The sequence below is a fragment of the Lytechinus pictus genome, chromosome 16 (genome assembly GCF_037042905.1).
Source record: "Lytechinus pictus isolate F3 Inbred chromosome 16, Lp3.0, whole genome shotgun sequence".
Lineage (NCBI taxonomy): Eukaryota > Metazoa > Echinodermata > Echinoidea > Temnopleuroida > Toxopneustidae > Lytechinus > Lytechinus pictus.
The window spans coordinates 10458662-10479910 of NC_087260.1; the positions used below are offsets into that span (position 1 = coordinate 10458662).

The 21249-nt window shown below is 35.8% G+C and overlaps 1 long non-coding RNA gene across 1 annotated transcript; it reads right to left on the reverse strand.

Annotated features, from left to right (window-relative positions):
• Positions 1–12100: 12100 nt before the first annotated feature.
• Positions 12101–19178, reverse strand: LOC135156992 (uncharacterized). Its single transcript, XR_010296069.1, has 3 exons — positions 19092–19178; positions 15275–16455; positions 12101–14296 (listed from the first exon to the last, which is right to left on the reverse strand). It is a non-coding gene; the product is annotated as an uncharacterized LOC135156992 (long non-coding RNA).
• Positions 19179–21249: the final 2071 nt, after the last annotated feature.

The window sequence follows — 21249 nt, forward strand, 5'->3', positions numbered from 1 at the left end:
AGTCATAGCTATAGATATTAAGGGCTTCCAACATGCTAATTGTTACAGCCTGGATCATTGTCAATCCGGTCAACAAATTATGTATTATAGGCTTGTCTACAAACCCTCTTTTGGTCCTCTTTAATGCATTATAGCAATTCTGAGCTTTACCTTACTGATGGTTTTGGAGCTCTAAAATGTGCAAGCCTTCCTAGCCTTTCTCTAAAACTCTTGACATCTTCCGACACAACTTATGTCCATTGTCTCATTGAGGCAACTTGTGTCGGAAGAAGACATGGTTAACGGTGTGTTCCTGTTAAAGTCCTCTTGATTGGCATTCAGTCTACTATGCTCGACTTGTCGGATTTCAGTACAGAGAGTTGTATGATTGTCCAAAGTACATCTGCATGACACTATTAAAGTCAGCATTCCTCCAGAAGAACATCCTTAGTTGTACCATAAAATGTTTATTCCTCTGGACAACCTCACAGTATACCCATGAGTAGCACATTGTGGCAAATAAATCCTGGAAGTGGTACACACTATCTTATCAATGTTGGATGGTATTTGATGGTGATGTTAAGGGTGTTCCATTATGTTGTGTCCTCTTGTTGGAAAGGCAATAATCTGGCTTAGTCCTCCATCAGGTTTGTTCATTGTCTCACTGAGGAATTTCTGTTTACCATAAATATCAGGAAATCAATATTATTATTTGCATACGACTTACTTAGAAACTATAGCTTTAATATTTGGAGATGGTTGCCATAGGAGATCAAAGAGGAAAGAACAGAAAATGGATGCTTCATCATGAAGCAGCAACTGGATTCAGCAAGAACGTCTAATCACGATTCCTGTATCTGAGAAAGATGCCTATAATGCACTTTAAGCCTTCAGCATGAATTTATGAATGGCTTTCATGTCGCTCGTATAGGCAAATGCCCATTGTTACTCTTATTAAGCATGCCCAGAGATCTTGTGATCCAAGCAAGTACTCATATTCACCACCAAGACAAGTGATGATGATGATGATGATGATGGGTTCTTGTAAAGCGCCGGTATCCGCCTCAGCTGGGCGCTCATGGCGCTTGCTCAAAAATAGGAAATATCTCACAAATTTCAATGTCTTCAAACAGTGCTTAGATCATCATTCAGTTCAAGTACTGTCCTAGTAATGCTACAATTGAGTTATTCTTGTCTTGGGATAATGTTGGAGTGGGGAACAGAAAAGTCTTCAGGTAAGACTCAAAAGTTGATTGTGTCTCTGCTCTCCTGATAAATTGGGGAAGGCTATTCCACAGCTTTGGTCCAGAGATGTAGAAGGCTCTGTCACCCCAGGTTGTGTGGCTGAGAGATTCCCTCAGCAATGCTTGAGCTGCGGATCTGAGACTGCGTGTTGGTCTATGCTGAGATAAGAGCTCTGAGATGTAGGGTGGAGATTTAGCGTTAAGCGCTTTGAATACAAGGACCCCAAGTTTATAAGCTAATTGGTGTGCTACAAGGACCAAATATTCGAAGCTAATGGGCTTTTATTTGAACGGGTGTGACATCTTGTGCTGATCACTTGGCAATCCAAGAGTTGCTAGCGTGGACTATACTCGCAAGAAACGCAAAGTCTCTACAAAGTCAAGAAGAGAGCAAGACTTGGATGGAAATAATGAAGCTTCAAGCAGTGGGATCCATGTAGAATGGACTCATCATTGTACAATATGAGTGGGGTAACTGCTCGTGACAAAAGTCAATATCAACCAAGCAAGAAGTGTAGGGAAGGTCATCATGGTTAATACACATAATCTACATGGAATTTTAGAGGAAAGTATCACTTATGTGGTTCCTTGAATATTTATAACATGTCGGATGCTTATTTGCATAATATGTAAATTACACTTCAGATATTAAGCTGATTATTAATGTATTAGCCATTCTTAGTGATCACATCATATTGATCTAGACTGAAATGTTTTCATAACTGTTTTTGTGAGAAAAATCAAAATTTCTGGATTTTTTCCATATAAAGATGCTCATATACATGCAAATGAGGTAGATTTATTTACGATTTTTTTTTCATTTGAAAATAAATAAATTTGTAAAACTTATCATGGGCTTCAGTTAAATTCGTATTGATTTCTGCACTTGATTTCCAATATTTTGATTATTTTCCTTATTTGTAATTTATTATGGCTAATTTGCATAATATGCAAATTTTGTGATTTTCCATATGCTTGTATATTTAAGGACTTTTAATAGGGTGTTTAGGAAACCTTCCTGTAAGGTATTGCCATATTCCAATTTCAATAGATAATCTACTTGCAATTTTTGAGGGATGTATCACCAGTGTGTTTTCTTGAATATTTATAACATGTTAGATACTTTTATTTGCATAATATGCAAATTACACTACAGACACCAAGCTGAATACAAATGTATTCAAAGTCCGTAGTGATTGCAGCATGTAAATTCCAACATTAATGAAATTTTCAAGCAGATAATGAGAGAAAAATCACAATACCTTGACATTTTTCCATATAAGGATGCTTATTTGCATATTATGCAAATGAGGTAGATTTTTTTGCACTTTTGACAAAAAACATTGAACACAGTTATTTATCATGAATTTTCGCTCAAATTGAATTGTTTTGGACACTCAATTTGTAATCTTTGGGCTATTTTCCTTATTTTTCGAACTTTTTATGGCTAATTTGCATAATATGCAAATTTCATAAATTTCCACTGCTTGGATTTCTTGGGACTTTTAGTATGTTGTTTAGGGGACCTTCCTTGAAATCATTGCAGTTGAATATCTTGTGTTGCAATTAGTGGTGGGTCAAACCCTATATTGACTGGACTAATGACCTTATGATGCAAATGACCTAGGAGTAGATTTAACGCATATTTTAGTGATACAGCTTTTTGTTTTTATTGATCTCCTGCAAATTATTAAGGAGACATTTCCTCAAAATATTTTCCTGGCATATTCAAGCCTATTTTTACAGGAACGTGTTAAAAGTTACCTCACCCTTTTTCATACTTGACATGTATTTGGAAATATCGTCTTTGTCATCCCCATTTGAGCATAATGGCATTTTTGCTGTATTGGAAGCAGCTTTTTGCCCCAATGGGGGCTCCAAAATGGCAGATTTTCCCTTTTCCCATAAATAGGCAAAATAGGAATAAGGGGTGTGTAAATTTGGCAGGCCCCTGAGGGGATAGGCTTCGATTTCCTAGCAGTTCTTTATATGCAGCTGATATAGAAAGATGTACTATTTTGTCTCCAAGTAGGTTTAAGACGATATAAGTGGCTTGCTTTACAGCGGAGACAGCTTTTTGCCTCAATGGGGGGCTCCAAAATGGCAGATTTACCCGTAAATAGACCAAATTTGGAAAAAGGGGTGAGTAATTTCGGCAGCCCCTGATGGGGTAGGCTCCAATTCCCTAGCACTTCCTTATATGTAGCTGATTAGAAAATATGTGCTTGTTTGTGTCCATGTAGCTTTAAGACGATTTAAGTGGCTTGCTTTACAGCGGAAGCAGCTGTTTTGCCTCATTAGGGGCTCCAAAATGGCAGAGTTTCCCATAAATATAGGCAACATACGGAACAAGGGTGAGTAATTTTGTCAGCCCCCTGAGGGGGTAGACTCCAATTCTCTAGCACTTCTTTATATGTAGCTGATAGAGAAAGACTACTCTTTTATCTCCATATAGTTCTAAAACGATATATGTCGCTTGCTTTACAGCGGAAACAGCTTTTTGTCTCAATGGGGGCTCCAAAATGACAGATTTTCCCATAAAAAGGCAAAATACAAAAAAGGGGTGGATAACTTCGGCAGGCCCATGAGGGGGTAGGCTTGGAATTCCTAGCACTTCTTTGTATGCAGCTGATAGAGAAAGAAGTACTATTTTGTCTCCAACTAGTTATGAGACGATTTAAGTGGCTTGCTTTACAGCGGAAACAGGTTTTTGCCTGATTGGGGGCTCTAAAATGGCAGATTTTCCCATAAATAGGCAAAATACGGAAAAGGGGTGTGCAACTTTGGCAGCCCTCTGTGTGGCAGAGGCTTCGATGTCCCAGCACTTCTTTATATGTAGCTGATAGAAAAAAGTCTACTTTTTTGTCCCAAGTGATTTCATGACAATAAAAGTGGCTTTACTACATAGCAGAAATGTTCTTTTTGCCTCAATGGGGCCTCAAAATGGCAGATTTTTACATTAATAGACAAAATACTTATAATGGCTGGGTGACTTTGGCAGCCCCTCTGAGCGAGAAGGTTGCCAGCACTTCTTTATTTATAACAGATAGATAAAAGGTTACTCCTTGGTCTTAAAGTGGTTTCAAATGAAGAAAAGAGGGTTTACTGCATAGTAGAAATGCTATCTGCCCCAATAGGGACTTCAAAATGGCAAATTTTCCAAGATATAGACAAACTTCGGAAAAAGGATGGGGTGACTTTGGCAGCCCCCCCCCCCCCTGCGGGGAGGCCTTTCGGCCAATGAACCCTATAAAAGTATTTACAATTTAAAGAAATTAGACAAAACGAGTTTGAAGAAAGAAAATGGAATAAGGTTCGGATCAGATTATAACCCCAGTGAACAAGAAATGCTAATTGATTCATGCAGCGTTGGATCTCAAACTAACGGGACTACAAAATTGTGAATAATAGCCCATATTATGGTAGTTAAAACATATCTGAAATGTTAAAAAATATTGCCAATATCTTCATTTTGTTATGAATAATGCATATTTAGTCCCACTGTAGTTATATAGAGCGCCTCATGTTTAACAACACAAAATCACTTAATCGTATCAATTTTTTCATATCTACTTGAGATGGAAGTGGATATTGGCCATTAGTGCATGTATTCCTATTTTGAAGGTTTGATATCTAAATTTCATTTTTAAATGTTACTGTAACGTTAGAGCCGTCACCCAGCAACATGTTGATACATGAATGACGTATTCATGACATATAAAAGCGGAGAAATGGCAATTTACATTTCACCTTACCCTATTGATTTTTTCAATTTTTTTGCTATTTTACATCGCTCTTTAATTTCGTCTGTAGAAAAAAAGTGATACCACAATTTGAGACTACTACCTACCTAGCAGTAATCTGAAGGGTCCATACTACCTATGGTATCAAACCTTTTCTGTGGTGTGTGTTGTACGAACTCCTTAAATAGGGCTCCTATGAGATTTTGCTCCCGGACTACTTCAAGATCTGATAAGATCTGACACGATCATTGCGATTGCTTCCTGCTTTAGATCACGGTTTCAATCGTGGGGCGAATCATGACAGAGGGAACTAGGCATACAATAAGATATTTTTATGCTCAGATTTCTCGACTTGTCTGCAAGCACACACTAAACTTTACACAACGATGATGAAGACTAGATGAAGACGTGTGTGTCACGTGCACGACCACAGTACACTGCAAAAACTCCGGTGTTGATTTAACACCAGCTCGGAATCTATATATGTCCACATATTAGACCGAAACCAACCTGGTGTAGTTTAACACTTCTCTGGTGTGGACATATATAGATTCCGGATTGGTGTTAAATCAACACCGGTGTTTTTGCAGTGTACATGAGTGAATCTAGTCTCACTATTTCAGACTCTACATTATGCCCTATGCGAAAGTCTGCTGACTAACTTTCGACCGAGTGAGAACAATTAGAACTGATTAAGGTTAACAGATAGTACCTATAGTTCCTAATTTCACGATTCATATCACGAGTGAAACGGTGATCTCAATCGTGTAATAATCGTAGTGATCGTACCAGATCGTACAAGATCGTATCATATTCGTCGTGGCAAACGTACTGATCGCAGAAAAAATTGAAAGGTTCACATCGGTCCCGTAACACAAAGGTTAGCGATTAATCGTACGCTTTTTTTTGTTTTAAGGATGTTTTTATTGTATTCTCTCAAATCAAAAATCACATTCCATAAACAAGTTTTTACAAATTATTTGAAACACGATTATAAATTATATATTAAACCAAATCCCATATAATCATACAAATTATACATCAAACTTCAAAGATACTGGAAATTAATACTGATGCGTTTCATCAATAACAAAATGAAATATTAACAAGATGTATTAAATGACAAGAGAGGAAAAAAAAACAATGATAAACAATGATTTTTACGATCGATTGTGTATTGTAGTCAATGGAATCAATCGTAGAAAAGTGTTTCTACGATCACTGCTAAGCTTTGTGTTACGGGCCCCAGTTCTCGAGAGCAGTTACGGAAGGCTAATCGTAGCTTTCGTAACGGATCGCACGACAGTGGGATCGAGGCAGAGGGATTAACATTGATCGCATGACAGAGGGAACGATGTATTGTTCGGTTACACTTTGTAATTCCGAAGGTTCTTTATTCCGAAGGTTCGTAATTCCGAAACACGTAAATTGCCTATACCTCGATGTTCGTTAATCCGAAAACGTAAAAGGGTTCGTTAATCCGAAGATTTGTGGCGTTATTCCGAAGGTTCGATAATCCGAAAACGAAATAAAGTTCGTTGTTCCGAAAGTTTTTTAATCCGAAAACAAAATAAGGTTCGTTGTTCCGAAGGTTCATTAGTCCGAAAACGAAATAAGGTTCGTTAATCATTTCGTTTTCGGACTAACGAACCTTCGGAATTTCGAACCTCATTTCGTTATCGGATTAACGAAACTTCGGAATTACGAACCTCACTTCGTTTTCGGACTAACGAACCTTCGGAAATACGAACCTTCTGAATAACGAACCTTCGGAATATCCGAACCTTCGGAATAATGAAGCTTCGGAATTACGGTTGTATGCGGTATTGTTCTGCAGGATCCATGTCAGCTTGGAGCAGACCTGACTGCTGACACGACATTTGCTCTGGCGACATTTTCTCTGGCCTTTTATCTCAGAGGACATAGGGTCAGTGTTTTGATTGAAATAGAGTTTTGGATCAGAACGGTGTAAATATAAGGATGAATGTTTATTAAAATTTGGAGTTAGCTTTTATGTTTGGCTTAACGTGCAGATTTTCCATCGGAACAATTGTCGCCGGAGAAAATGTCATGGAACCGACGTGAATGTAGGCTTTGATATGAAATTCATTGGTTATCATTGATCTGACATTAAAAGAATCTGAGCTGCAAGACACCTTTTGTCACCCGTAACTGCGATAAATTGTTTTAAAAAAAATGAAGCCCTGGAATAATTGCACCCAAATTATCATAAGCGCTTAAAACAGTGAAAACATAGTGACCAGAAACTCCAAACATATTTCATTCCACATACTACATGTGCTACAATTATTCCAATCGGGAGATGAATTAGATCATGTGATATTTCAGTCATAGAGACTTGAAAATGTCTATACAGAGGAATCGCATATTTGTTCTTCCTGGGTTTTCTGTTTTTTTTATCCAAATAACAATATTGAATGCAACAAACATCAAAGTTTTGAATATTTTAGAATAATCCTCGTAATGTTAACTTACATTATCACTTCATCTTTTTGAAATATTCCCATCAATCATTTGGGATAGGTGCCCAAGAAAAAAAAAATCGCATATTGACAAGGTCTGACGTAACGGAAACACTAATGAGCATAGGATTTGAAATAATTTTGGCTAATTTTAGACTTGCAAATGTCAGTCATAAGAAGACATGCTTCTTCACTATACTACTGCCATTTATGTGCGCGATAATAATGGTTTTGATGTATTTTTTAATTGTTATTTCGACCTTAAAGGAGAATGAAACTCTTGGAGCAAGTTAGCTTTTGTGAAAGCAGAAAAATCAAAGAATAAGATCAACAACAGTTTGAGTAAAATAGGACTAGCAATAGAAGAGTTATGAGCATTTGAATGTCGAGATCACTAATGCTATGGAGATCCTCCCATTGGCAATGCGACCAAGATCTATGATGTCACAGATGAACAACTCTCCCCTTTTGGACACTGAAAATATACCCCAAAACATCTCTTTTTGCTCATTCTAATCATATGACAAACGATTCATCAATGATATAATGTTGTGAAACCTCTGTACTTGTCCTCTCATAAAGAGAACACCTCACCTTGTGATAGACTCTATAAAAGTGAGAATATAAGTGAAATAAGTACTAAAGTAATGAGGGAGTTGTACGTGTGTGACATCACAGATCTTGGTCGCATTGCCAATGGGAGGATCTACATGGCACTAGTGATCTCAATATTCAAATGCTCATAACTTTCTTATTATTCATTCAATCTTCCTCAAACTTTCAACAATATGTTTCTTTGATTTTTCTCTTTGATATGGATTCAGCTGGTTTCAAGGGTTTCATTCTCCTTTAATATTATATGGTTTCTTTTGACCTGGTTGAAGGCTCATTGTGACGCATTTTGAAAGGATTGTTTCATGCGCGCATTTGATAGAATCATATGGTATTTTTACACCATTAAAAGCATAATGAGACATGTATCTGGATTTCAAAAACTTCAGTTCATTTTAACTTTTCAAAGTAATGTCGGTTCCCATTTTTTTCTCAACGATTCGCTGTATCTTTTTAATTGTTATTTCGACCTTGATATGGTTTCTTTTAATCTGTTTGAAGGCCTAACGTGACGCATTTTGAGAGGATTGTTTGATGATTTTTTTCATGGTATTTTTACATCATTAAAGCATAATGAGGCATTTACTTTGAATTTATAATTTTCAGTTCATTTTATTTTTTCGAACTAATGTCGGTTCTTATCTTTTTTCCTTTCTCAAATCCCCTAACAAACAGAAAACCCATACATGTTTAATAAAGATAAACAATTGAAGGATACATGTAATAAAATATATTAAAGTTATAAGCTTGAAATTGTGATTGTTTCATGCGCGCATTTGACAATGTTTGAGAGAATTAGATGGTATTTTTTCATCATTAAAGCATAATGAGGCATTTACTTTGAATTTATAATTTTCAGTTCATTTTATTTTTTCGAACTTATGTCGGTTCTTTTTTTTTTCCTTTCTCAAATCCCCCTAACAAACAGAAATCCCATACAAGTTTAATAAAGATAGACAATTGAAGGATACCTGTAATACAAAATATTGAAGTTATAAGCTTGCAATTATGATGGGTCAGCATGAAACTGATTTAAGTCCATGCAGGTTAAAAAATCAGGATCAAAATCGCCCAATAAAACAAAAAGTAATACCATTCTTCAGGATCGTTCCACCATTAAAATTACCTAGATGGAAAAACAATGCTCTCAAAATGTAATGTTCTTTCTATAGAAATTCATTTCGCTCAAACAAATAAAGGCGGAATGAAGAAATGTATTCAAATGCTCAGGGCCCTGGGAACGATACTTAATAATGGGTGCTGGTTTTGAAGAAAAAATTGACAAGCATAGAAAAAAAATGAAATAATTGTGATTTTGGTCAGGAAAAAAATACACCCCAAATATTCTCATTACAAAATTAAGGTGAATTTGATTAACTTTCTACTTTTTAGCATACCTACCCGATTTCCAGGGGCGCTGCCTGTGGTGGTAACAGCACCCTCCCCACACACACACACACACAAATCTCGGGGTTTCTTCAGCACCCCCGGCTTCCAGTGCCATGCACAGGCTTACACAATATATTTTGCATTGATTAAAGTCATTGCCTTGCGTGCGCTGGTGATCTGCAGCTGGCTCATCTCTCTCAACTCATCGACGTCACACTTGCACGTTTACACGTATTCCTAAAGCCTCTGCGGGAGGGCGCTATGAAATTATGATGTCACATGCATAATGTCTCTCCAAAGCTCATTATTTATATTTTCTTAGCGATAGTACACCAACATTTGTTAAATTAAATGGGCTACCCTGGTGAAAGTATGAATGTATCAATAGACCGCAATGAAATGTGGCAAAGCAGGTTTACTCTTAATAGCCAATTAGCTGAAATGGTTTCAGTTTCAGAAGCTTATAACAACTCGGTGAAAACTCATTATTTTCTGAAACATTCCCCCGATTGTCAACTGTAAAGAGATCGATCAATTAGTGATAATTAGATGAATCAAACATCATCATATTTCTATTTGTCCCTTTTCGTATTTTTCTGCAGGTGTGACATTTCTTTTTTTTTAGAACATTTTGATGGAAATTGGCATCTGCCAGTGCAAGACGTTTGAAAAAAAAACCGAACTGATTTATGATTTTGTGCAGAGAGTTACTGCCAGTTGACGGCTTTCATTCGATATAAATTCCTTGTTGTATTATACCCACCCCCCCCCCAGAATTTTGTTACTGACAAATGGGAAAACGAGAAGAGCATATGTTGAAATGAAACTTTTAAATGAAGACTAAACAATGTTTTCTGAATAGATACTACATGATTACATTCTCCAATGCCATGTACTTAATGGGGTGATGTATTAAAATATTTATTAATTGATCTTTGTATACATTATATTTTTCATAGTTTTTGTTATTTATGTAGATACTGAATCAATTATCTTTATTTTTATTTTAATTCACTTTTTACTTGGTTAAGTCAATACTTATGATATGGACTTAGAAAAGGGTCTCTAAAAGCTCTGTTTATATCGGTCTTCTCTCCTCTTCATTTCATACTTCCATTGTATTTTGCAAAGTGATTGTTGTTAATCTAATATTAAAGTGTATTATCATTGTAAATACTGAAATATTTACAGAGAAAAATTGAAATGAATTGTAAAATATATTAATTCTTCAAAAGAATATTACTGCAAATCTACAGAAAGATTAACACATTTTTACTTCTTTTCTATTTCACCTGGAAAAAGAACGGTCTTTTCGCCGACGAAATTTGTATGAAAAGACGCATGTGATAGCTAATGTGGCACGGGAGATAACTTATTTAAATCATGGATCTATGAGAGTTGGACATCCATCGGTTAGTTGATGAATTTACGAACGTGTTATCTGTCATTGACATCTGGGAAGCGTTTCATGAAAGGACTTGTCGGACGTTTTATCCGACAAGTCCTGTTTTATCCGACAGTTGCTATAGTAACAGTGCTTCTCAACCAATCAGAATCCAGGAAAGTTGTCAGATCTGACAACTTGTCGGACGAAAATATTGATGAAACGCCCCCCTGAATAAAACAAACTCTTCATATTTATCTATTGTGATCCTATCGTGATCACCTTCAATTAGGACTGTCATGAGTTAACAGCGAGACGTTCCGTGATTAGGCATTGATAATTGCATAAATCGTACGCGCAGAACATATTAAATCACTTATAAGTATTTTTTTTTGCATCTGCTAATCTTAATTCCATGGGTTTTATTTGGGGGAAGTGTATGCAAATTTCAAGATAGAGGCTGAATTGTGATTGATTGGTTATAATCCCATTTTTTTTAAGGTTTCCTCATAATATTCCAGAGAACAAATAGCTTATACAGTAGAGGACGTGTCTCTCCCGTTGTTAGTAAGGTCATTATGTGTGTGCAGAAGTGTGCAAATCAATAACTCAAAACCTGGAACTTGTTGGTTGAAAGGTAATTCTGATAAAGGACATCAGCCAATATGGCCAACAAACTCAAACGTCTTGGAAAAAAGTTCCTTTGTTAGTGATTAGACACGCTTTGGTAGTGGCTTTATTGCGAAAAAAACCACATGTATATATAATGTATGTTCTCGTTTAGATGGACTCTAATCTGGATACGGCGACTGTGATTGCATCACAAGAGGACTCGCGTCAATGGTCCATTTCCTATAGGTTCATGTTCAAATAAAATACTAAAATAAGGTGAATACATTTTATCATATATTGAACAACACCAATGCAGAAGAAACCATGCGGAAATAGGACGAAGGACAATGTTGACGCGCAATGCACAGACACACACGTATACACACACCCCCTGCCACGCACGCGCCCGAACTCACACATGCACCTACACAAACGAACCTCTTTGAGCCTCACCTTCTCACATGGCCTCACCTACAGACACACCCAACCACTCATCCCCACCCACACTCTCAACACCCACCCACATAACGCCGACACATACTCCCTCACACACGCGCGCGCAGAATACCCTCTCGCATGGCCTTCGAGACACCAACCTACGTTGAAATGGCTCACACGTCGAAATACAAAACGCGTAAACAAACGATTCTGCGATACAGTTTTCAATACGTAGATAATTTTATTTACAAAAAAAGTAAATGAAAGACTTGAAAGGAAGACATTTTGTTTAAATTCCTACCAAACTCATCCACTACATAAGCAAGAATATCCCTTTATCCACACCGATCCACATCTTAATCTACTGGCAATAATATAATATGTATACATAATTAAATTATTTTATCAAATGACATCTGCTAGGAAAAAAGTCCTATTATTTGCATGCAGCCACGAAAATATTATGTGATGCGGATCGTTACAATCCTTCACAAACCTTTAAACAAATGTCCATTGTCATGTTTATGATTTTTTTTAAATCATTTTACAAAACAATTAAAGCATACATTTTCTTCCAAAAATGTGATATATACATATAAGTGTGTGATTTAGCACCGTCTGAAGGATTACTTTGGTGTCCTTAAAACTGTATCTGAAACAGACATTTCGCATCAATCTCCATCAACACCGCTATCTTAACAAAGACAAGATTACACGAATATTAAAAACAATATTATACAAATAATGCATGCAGCCGAGTGCGTTAGTGGAAATGCAGAGCACGCGAGGTTTCTTCAGATAGGTGCCGCACTGTGCACGAGCCGCTGGCGGCGAGTGCCCAGTGTGCACCATCTGAAGAAACCGAGCTTTCTCTGCATTTACTTTTACGCACGACAGAGCAAGTGCATTATTTGTTTTATAAAATAGCAACACAAAAACAAATTCTTGAAAAGTTACAGTACAGTTTTGTTGGACTTCTCCCGGGACTTCTACCGCACTGGTTTGCTTGAGCGTGCAATATAAATTATCGTTGCGCACCTTTTGCACTGCCGTGCAGTGCACCAAAAAAGTTGGATGTCATGCGACGCGTATTGGCCAATCGCGATGCTTGAAATAATACACCTATTTTATAAATCACAATAACCACAGAAGGAATGAAACAGGAGCAGGCGCAGATTGAGATTTCTTGTCACTTTAGAGAGACGAGACGACCCGCTCTTTAATAGGCTGCTCTACAAATTCGAAAATTCGCGGGAGGGGGCACTTTCCCCTTCCCCAATCATCGCACATGAATTGTAGTATATTTACACAATAGCATACTATCGTACAGAAATATTCACAAGAAATGCATGAATCTTACATATATCCAAATAGCAAATATCAGTCAGGTTAGGAAGGACTTTGCATGGATAAGAATCACGTATACCATGTATACATCACTTCAAATTACATCATTCATGAAATAATCATAACAATTGCCACTGACATTACGATGAAAATATTGACAATAAAAGACATTTGTATTGTAAGGAGGGATCTTGAAGTAAATTGTTCCTATTACGTAAGATACTCCCCGGCACAAACAATAGATTCAAAATATATATGTACATAATATATATAAAATAACATCGAGGACGTATCATTGCGTCACAGTATTAAAACAAATATATAACATTAATATTTTGTTAAAATCCTCTCCTCCAAAAGTAATGTATATGAACCAATGAAACATTAAAATATATAGATAGCCTCCCGTGATTTTTATAACGGTGAAATACTTTCATAATCATTTTAGTAAGAAAATACATTAAATGTACTTAAACATGTCCTGTTTATTAAAATGCATGTCTGTTTTCATTTAGTTATATAGTTACGGATGTACTTTGTTACTTTTGTTGATGATTGAATGAAAATCGTACTGCCAAGACTAGTTAAAAAGGTGATACGAATATTACATACAAAATCTTTAAAAAGGTCGGCACATGATCAGTGAACTGGAAATATTGTTTAGATATTCCAAATCCAAGGCCTTCATCAAATAACCTGCATGAAAATAAAAACATTCTCTAGAAAGAATTCAATCGATGGAAATAGATATAAAACAATTTAAGAATTTTACATTTCGTAGATAATCTTTTAGATTCATCAGATTATGGGGAGAAGGAGAGCTGCTTTTAAATAATAATTGTGTATATTATACTAGGAGATGCTCTCAGAATTGAGAGTACTGAAATTACAAAAATAATGAAAGGAAAGAAAAGAAAAGAAAATCGGATTAGCAATACGGAGCAATGTCAGAAACATCTCTAAAAAAGATCGTATAAAGAAACATCGTATAAAGTAACATTGCATACATCTTTAAAAAACATTGAACAACCTGACATAATACAGCGCGTCCCCAAAAATGTCCCTCTGATATGCGGCAAAATTACTTCTAAAAATAAAAATTATTCTCAATGAAATGTATGGAAATAGGAAGCTCATATCATGTTCTAACTTCTATAAAAATTTCATTGGTCTCGCTTCAGTGGTTTTGAATACACAGCCTATTATGTGGTGCTTATCAGCCCATTCCAAGTTTGCATGCATGCAGCACTGCTTTGGGTTCTGCACTTTCTCGCATATCAACCCCCTTTGACCATTCTGACCAAGGAGATATCACCTCTATCTCCTTGTTCTGACCAAGGAATTGCCTGATCTGACCAGGGAAATCTCCATGATCTAACCAGGCTCATCAAATCACAACATTGAGCATGTTCAGAAGGGCAAAAACAGTATTTGACAGTTCATTGCATGTTTGATAACTGGAGATACACAATGATTTCTTTGGTAAAGTTCCTTTTCGCAAAGGGTGATTAACTTGTGGATTCCACCTTTTTTCAGTTTATTTTACTCATCCATCATTCACATTTTCTTTCAAGTTTGTGCACTGATTCCCCTTATCAATCATCAAACAAACTTAATTTTTTATGTTTCTTGTCCTTCTGAACATGCTCAAGTTTATGTTTGGATGAGCCTGGATATGATTGGGGAAATGTCCCTGCTCAGATCCTGGATGTAAAAATGGGGGTTAACATGCCATAGACAATGAAGAAATGCTTCAATGCTGCAAACTTGGAATGGGCTAAAATGCACCACTGTTACGTAACAGAGTGTGTATCAAAACCGCTGAAGCGCGACTAATGAAATTTTCTTAGAAGTTAGATCATGAAATGAGCTTTCTACTCATGAACATTTATTTGAGAATCCTACCACATTTTAGAATTAATTCAGTCCTATGTCAGAGGGACATTTTTGGGGGACGCGCTGTATAACACAGAACTTTAGAGAAGCGACGTAATATTGTAAATGATCGTCTTTAAAGGAAGTGTCATTAAGAGAAATGTCGACTGATGAAATATTGATAAAAAACAGCATATCAAACTATCATCGTATAAACAATTATCGTTTATATGGATTATCTGACCCCCCCCCCCCCCGCCGCATATAGCACATCTTATAAAGGGGATAAGGGCGTAAAAAAACATTTATTTAAGTAACGTTGATCAAAGAAACATTAACTTAAATCAAGAAAATGGATCACAGTCTGGATATGGAAAGTGATGCTGGTCAGAATAAAAATAATGTATAAAGACACACTATAATTAATGCCGAAGGGTGTGTTGAGTTATTACATTTATTTTGTAATTTGTTCACAAATCACCTCAGGATGATGGTGGTAGATGGATATTAATATATAAAAACAACAATAATGTTTGCATAATTTTCATACCTTATAAACTGTATTATTTATCGACGAGCTAGAAGATAATCGTAAAGCTATCACCCAGGCGTCGCAATGCCACCCCCCCAAAAAAAAATAATAAAAAAAGAAACATTCCTCAGAAAATATGATTCCTTTATAATCGGAGAAACATCGGCTTAGTCGTAGGGTCATCTCTAAACGTCGTATTATCACCGCGACACCGCTTATAGATTTACCCGGCTTCGCAGCAGATCCGTAAGCGGTGGTATATAGGCTTTGTCACACGAAACCCGGTCTTGGTAACGGGATCCCAAACCGTATCCAGTTTGCTAACCAGACGTAGTGAATAATGTAATATGGTGAGATCCGCCTCTCTGTAATACTCTATTACCGAAAGATGAACAACAATATTTCCATCCTCTTTACAATCCATGCTGCTCCAGGATCGGGGACTGGATAATATTCGGTGTGCTGACTGGGACAGTGAGGCATGCAACGAGATTGTTCAAGGGCCTAGCAACGATTCGTATTGTATTCGTAACATTTCCGTTTATAATTATTTAGGGACCGTGTGGCGAATGACTGAAGGATGAAATTGGTGATGGTCGGTTGAATCGACAAACCCTTCGGTTCTTCTGGTATCGACTTCCCAATGTATAAAAAAAAAACGTCGGCCGAACCCTGTTAAGCCATACAGGTGGACCGATGAACCTTTTACGAGGCATACATGTCCGCTGGTTTATCAGACATAGCAACAAATTGGTAGTTATACGAGGACCCATCAGAAACATGCCGTCTCAAACGCCGTTTCTGTCGCCTATTCTTTCTGTACAAAAACGAAGAAAATAAAGAGAGGATGAAAACTCACGATTTTTTTTTTATTAAGTAAAACACATTGAACACAGTTTCATATATACGAAAGCATTTAAAACAAATAAAAAAAGAGAAGAAAAGTGCATGCTACTTCCTCCAATGTACACGTTATATATGAGACTTAACAAGTTTCAACGTACAGCGCATGTATAGCGAAAATATATTGAAAGGTACGTTAACAGGAAACGATATTACTTGAAACTCAAAATTTCAGGTGGAAATATTAAGGCATAATATAGATTCCCAAAACGCTGGTTGCCCGAATCGCGTTCAACTAGTCGTTTATACGGTATGGTACAAAGATTTAAACAAGCAAACAAACAGTTGGTGCATGCTCATTCCCTTGACGACATGCGATGGTTTAAGCAAATCTAGCGTTAGTTATGCAAATATTTTGTCACTGAAGTTATCCAAAGTTGTTTGGGGGTAAAATCTTGTTCAAATGCAAACGAAAAATGAAAGAAACAAATAAAATTCATGATGAAAATGGGGATAATTAGCCCCATTAAAATCAATATATTGTTTGCCTGGTTATAAAATTAACCAGGCCAATAATATATTGATTTTAATGGGGCTTATTATGTATTCATGATGTCATATCTAAGGCACCCATGGACCGATTCCCTCCAAATTTGAGTTGTAGAGGTATTTCATCATGGTCAACCGGAATATGGTATCAAAAACTGTAAAATACCCAAAACGTCACACTTCGGTACTCTATATAATTTCACCTGTCTCAATCCCTATCACAACAAAAATAAAACAATATCATGCGTTCTAAATTATCTATAAACGTAAACGAAAATAAGAGAAGGGTTTATAATACTCATTCTTGGCCAAATCAGCAAAAATGAAATATAAACGTGAGGTCATAGCAGGCTTGCGTGCATGTTATTTTGATTCGTGATTATTGGTTAGTTTTGCATAACAAACTGTGAATTACACACCCACACCGAATTAATGAAGAGAAGACATGGGAAAGCGACGAACACGTTTCGATCTCTTGCGACTGTTAAGAAGGTAAAATACAGAGCAAAAGTCATGAAATATACAAGGTGATATTCGTTACTTAAAGGTGCACCATCCCCGGATTTAGAGGGCGGTGTTGGACATACGTACGCATGAATATGTTGGCCGTACGGCGCGGTGCCAGCACGGAACGCAAATGAATTTATTTCCGTGGGTGCCAGCTGTCATTTTACACCAACGTTGTACGACGCGTAAGACGCGTACGCATATGCCACGTTCCGAATGCCCAAACTCTGACAGTTCTAAGTTCGCGTACGCTTCGCCCTCTCTCTACGATTTGTTTTTATCTTACCAAAAAAGGGGGTCTTTGAGCAATCATCTTACCAATTCAGTGATTGGATACCACAAAGCTGCGAACAATTACCATATCCTGAAATTTGCAGCACATTTCATGCTTAGGAACAGATTTTACATCATACATACAGACAGAAAAACATCACACATACATTACTTTGAAGGGCACAATACCAGAAGAGAAAGTTCTTGTAAAATCGCAAACTCTGTCATCATGTAAAACACACATTGCCACATCATAACTTATTTACAGTTATCTATCCTACAGTCATCCATTGGAGTAGTTAAAGACCCATTTGGTGGAATATCATGAAGCTGAACCCAGACTTTAAAGCATTATTAGGCTTACGTCAATGAATAAGACAACCAAGGATGAACGTGAATATGAACGTGAGCCAAGCACTGATAATATTGCACTCATTCGCTTATCTATAGGGACTCGGACCTTTATATAGGCCCTATAGATTTCACGTTCGCTACTGGACGGCGACGTGTGGGTGCCACATTTGAAGCGGTGCACATGCGCAACGACGAGTAGCAGAATACTCGAACGTTGTTGGTTTACCCTTATTTTGCTTTTCAAAAACTGCGACGATCGACAGTTTGTTGAAATGAAACACGACTTTCACAACAAAATTCTTCTTAAACACTTTGTTTATCGACGTGACGAGATATATTATCTTGCCAAGTCGACTTATTTAAGGTTTTCTGTCTACATATCAACATTGTGGGATACCTTATCTTGCCGAGTCAACTTAAAAATAGTTGGATGTCGTCATGGCGAGATATGTCAAAGTGTCAAATAAAACAACAAAGGTAACTCGCCAAGATATTAGTTTCTAATAGTTGACTTGGAAAATAACGTATCTCTTCACGGCGACATTTTAACAAGGCTATTACGTCAATATGGCAAGATTATCTCACCAAGTTGACATAACAATGATTTTGTTTCGACATGGCAAGATAAAATATTTCACCATCTTGTCAAGTAAATTGCACTTTGAAGCTTCCGAATGGGTGGGTGATATTATTGTGTATATCGTCATCTGCAGAGTCGACGCAGAGGATTTAATGACGTTATTTTAAAGGTAAGAATAACGCATGCGTCAAGTCTTCTAGCTCATCGACTGCGTCAATAGAGAAAACCTCTGTACCGTATTAGACCATAAATATTATAAATATATATATATACATATATATGAAATAAACAAGCAAAATCATTATCTAATCAACCAATAAAATTAGCAACGTTGATTTTAAACTCACGTGATTTGAATGACGAAGACAACGATCACCCAGATAAAAGAAGCTATATCAAAGAGGATCCACATGATGAGATAATGTGTAGGAGTCTAGATAAAGGAAATGAGAAAGAGGACTGGTTACAACATGCAGTCACGTAGTACAGGTAGTGCGTTTACATCCATGGAAATATAAAGCGTCGACTTCTGACATTCTGAGCCTCGCAATATACTCCTATAGGAGTGTACAATGAAATAAAACTGTATTATTACTATGATTATAATTATCATTATTATCATTATTATTATTATCATTACTATCATTACTATCATTATTATCATTATTATCATTATTATCATTATTATTATTATTATAATTACTATCATTATTATCATAATTATCATTATTATCATTATTATCATTATTATCATTATTATCATTATTATCATTATTATCATTATTATTATTATAATTACTATCATTACTATCATTATTATCATTATTATCACCATTGTTATTATTATTACCATTATCATCATTATTATTATTATTATTATTATTATTATTATTATTATTATCATTATTATTATTAAAGTTTATACAACACTGTTTACTATTATGAACCTTACAGTAGTTGTGTAACAATATTGACAAAAACATGCTTAATTCATTTAAAATTGAATATCAAAAATTAAACTTTGTTGTTTAAGACTTTAAACACTTGTTTAAACTATGTAGACAACTACTGTAAGGTTCATATAGCAAACGGCGTTGTATAGACAAAATTAAACAGAGTTTTAAATGTGTACTACTTCTTTTTCTACGTTCAAAAAATAAAATGATATAGTCAGTACTTTGGGAGCCTATCAGAGCTTTGGGTGCAGATTTTCAGCACTTGAATGCTTTTGATCGATATTTAAGCAAAAAAAGCCAGCGATTATTGAAGTGCTGGTTTAGCACCCACAGCACAGCCCATATACATGATATAAGAGCTTCTAAAGTGCTTAATTTGACACTTTATTTTCAATAGTGTACTGCTACCACTCCCATTATCTCTTAACAATTTAGCAATAATCATACATTGTAAATACAATACCATGATAAAATTACACCACTTTATGCATGTTAATATTTGACGGTTCATTTTTTTTCTTGCTACGCCATTCTTAACTCGGAATAATATATTACTTTTTGACAAGTGAATACTGTGACCAAAACTGCAAAATAATTAGTCAATAAAGCGGTCTTTTCGACGAATAAAAATGAGTCATACACACGATTATTTTATATTCACAAACAGACAATGTAGGCCTACTCGTTTTGTTCAATCATCAATTCTTAAATAAAATAAAAAGTATTATGTTATGCATAAAGGGCACGCTGGAAGAGCAGTCTTATGATTTAAGTGATTACCCTTGGTAAATAAAACATTTTTATTATCATTATTATTATTTTTATTTTCATTATTATCATCATCGTCATCATCATCGTCATCATCATCATCATCACTATTAGCATTATTATAATTATTAATTGTTATTATTATTATCATTATTATTATTATTAAATTTCAAACTGATTAACATCATTACAATTATTTTCATGACTCGAAAATTTTCTTATTTCCAGATTGAACGATTAGTTAACCCTGAATAGGAAATATGATGTCAACATGCCATTTTTCTCCCTTACAAATCAATCAAAATATAACAAGACAAATTACAATAATAAATCACCTCTATTACTAATTTTGATTTATCAAATAAGACCACATTCTCGACTAATTATTATTTTTTCGGTGTATGCATAAGAGCAAAACGTTCCACATACAGACGATCACCGTAGTACTATACCGTAAAATTGTATACGGCACAATGCGTTCACAGTATACAGAATGATGTACGAGGAAGGCTCTCAAGGCGCCCTTTTAAAAGATGTAGACAATTAAAAGGAAGTCTGGTTTTTATTATACATTATGAAAAAAAACCGTTTATGGTATGTATATCGGCCAACATCGACAGTTTTCTCTTGGAGACTCAGAGAACTACAGGCATAACCTTGACGTAATTCTTTCAAGAAATGACACAATATGAATTCATTTTATGGGGAAATTAAATGACACAGTGTGAACTCATTTTGAGGGGAAGACCATGGTTCTTTTGTTGAAAATGATTATTTTCTA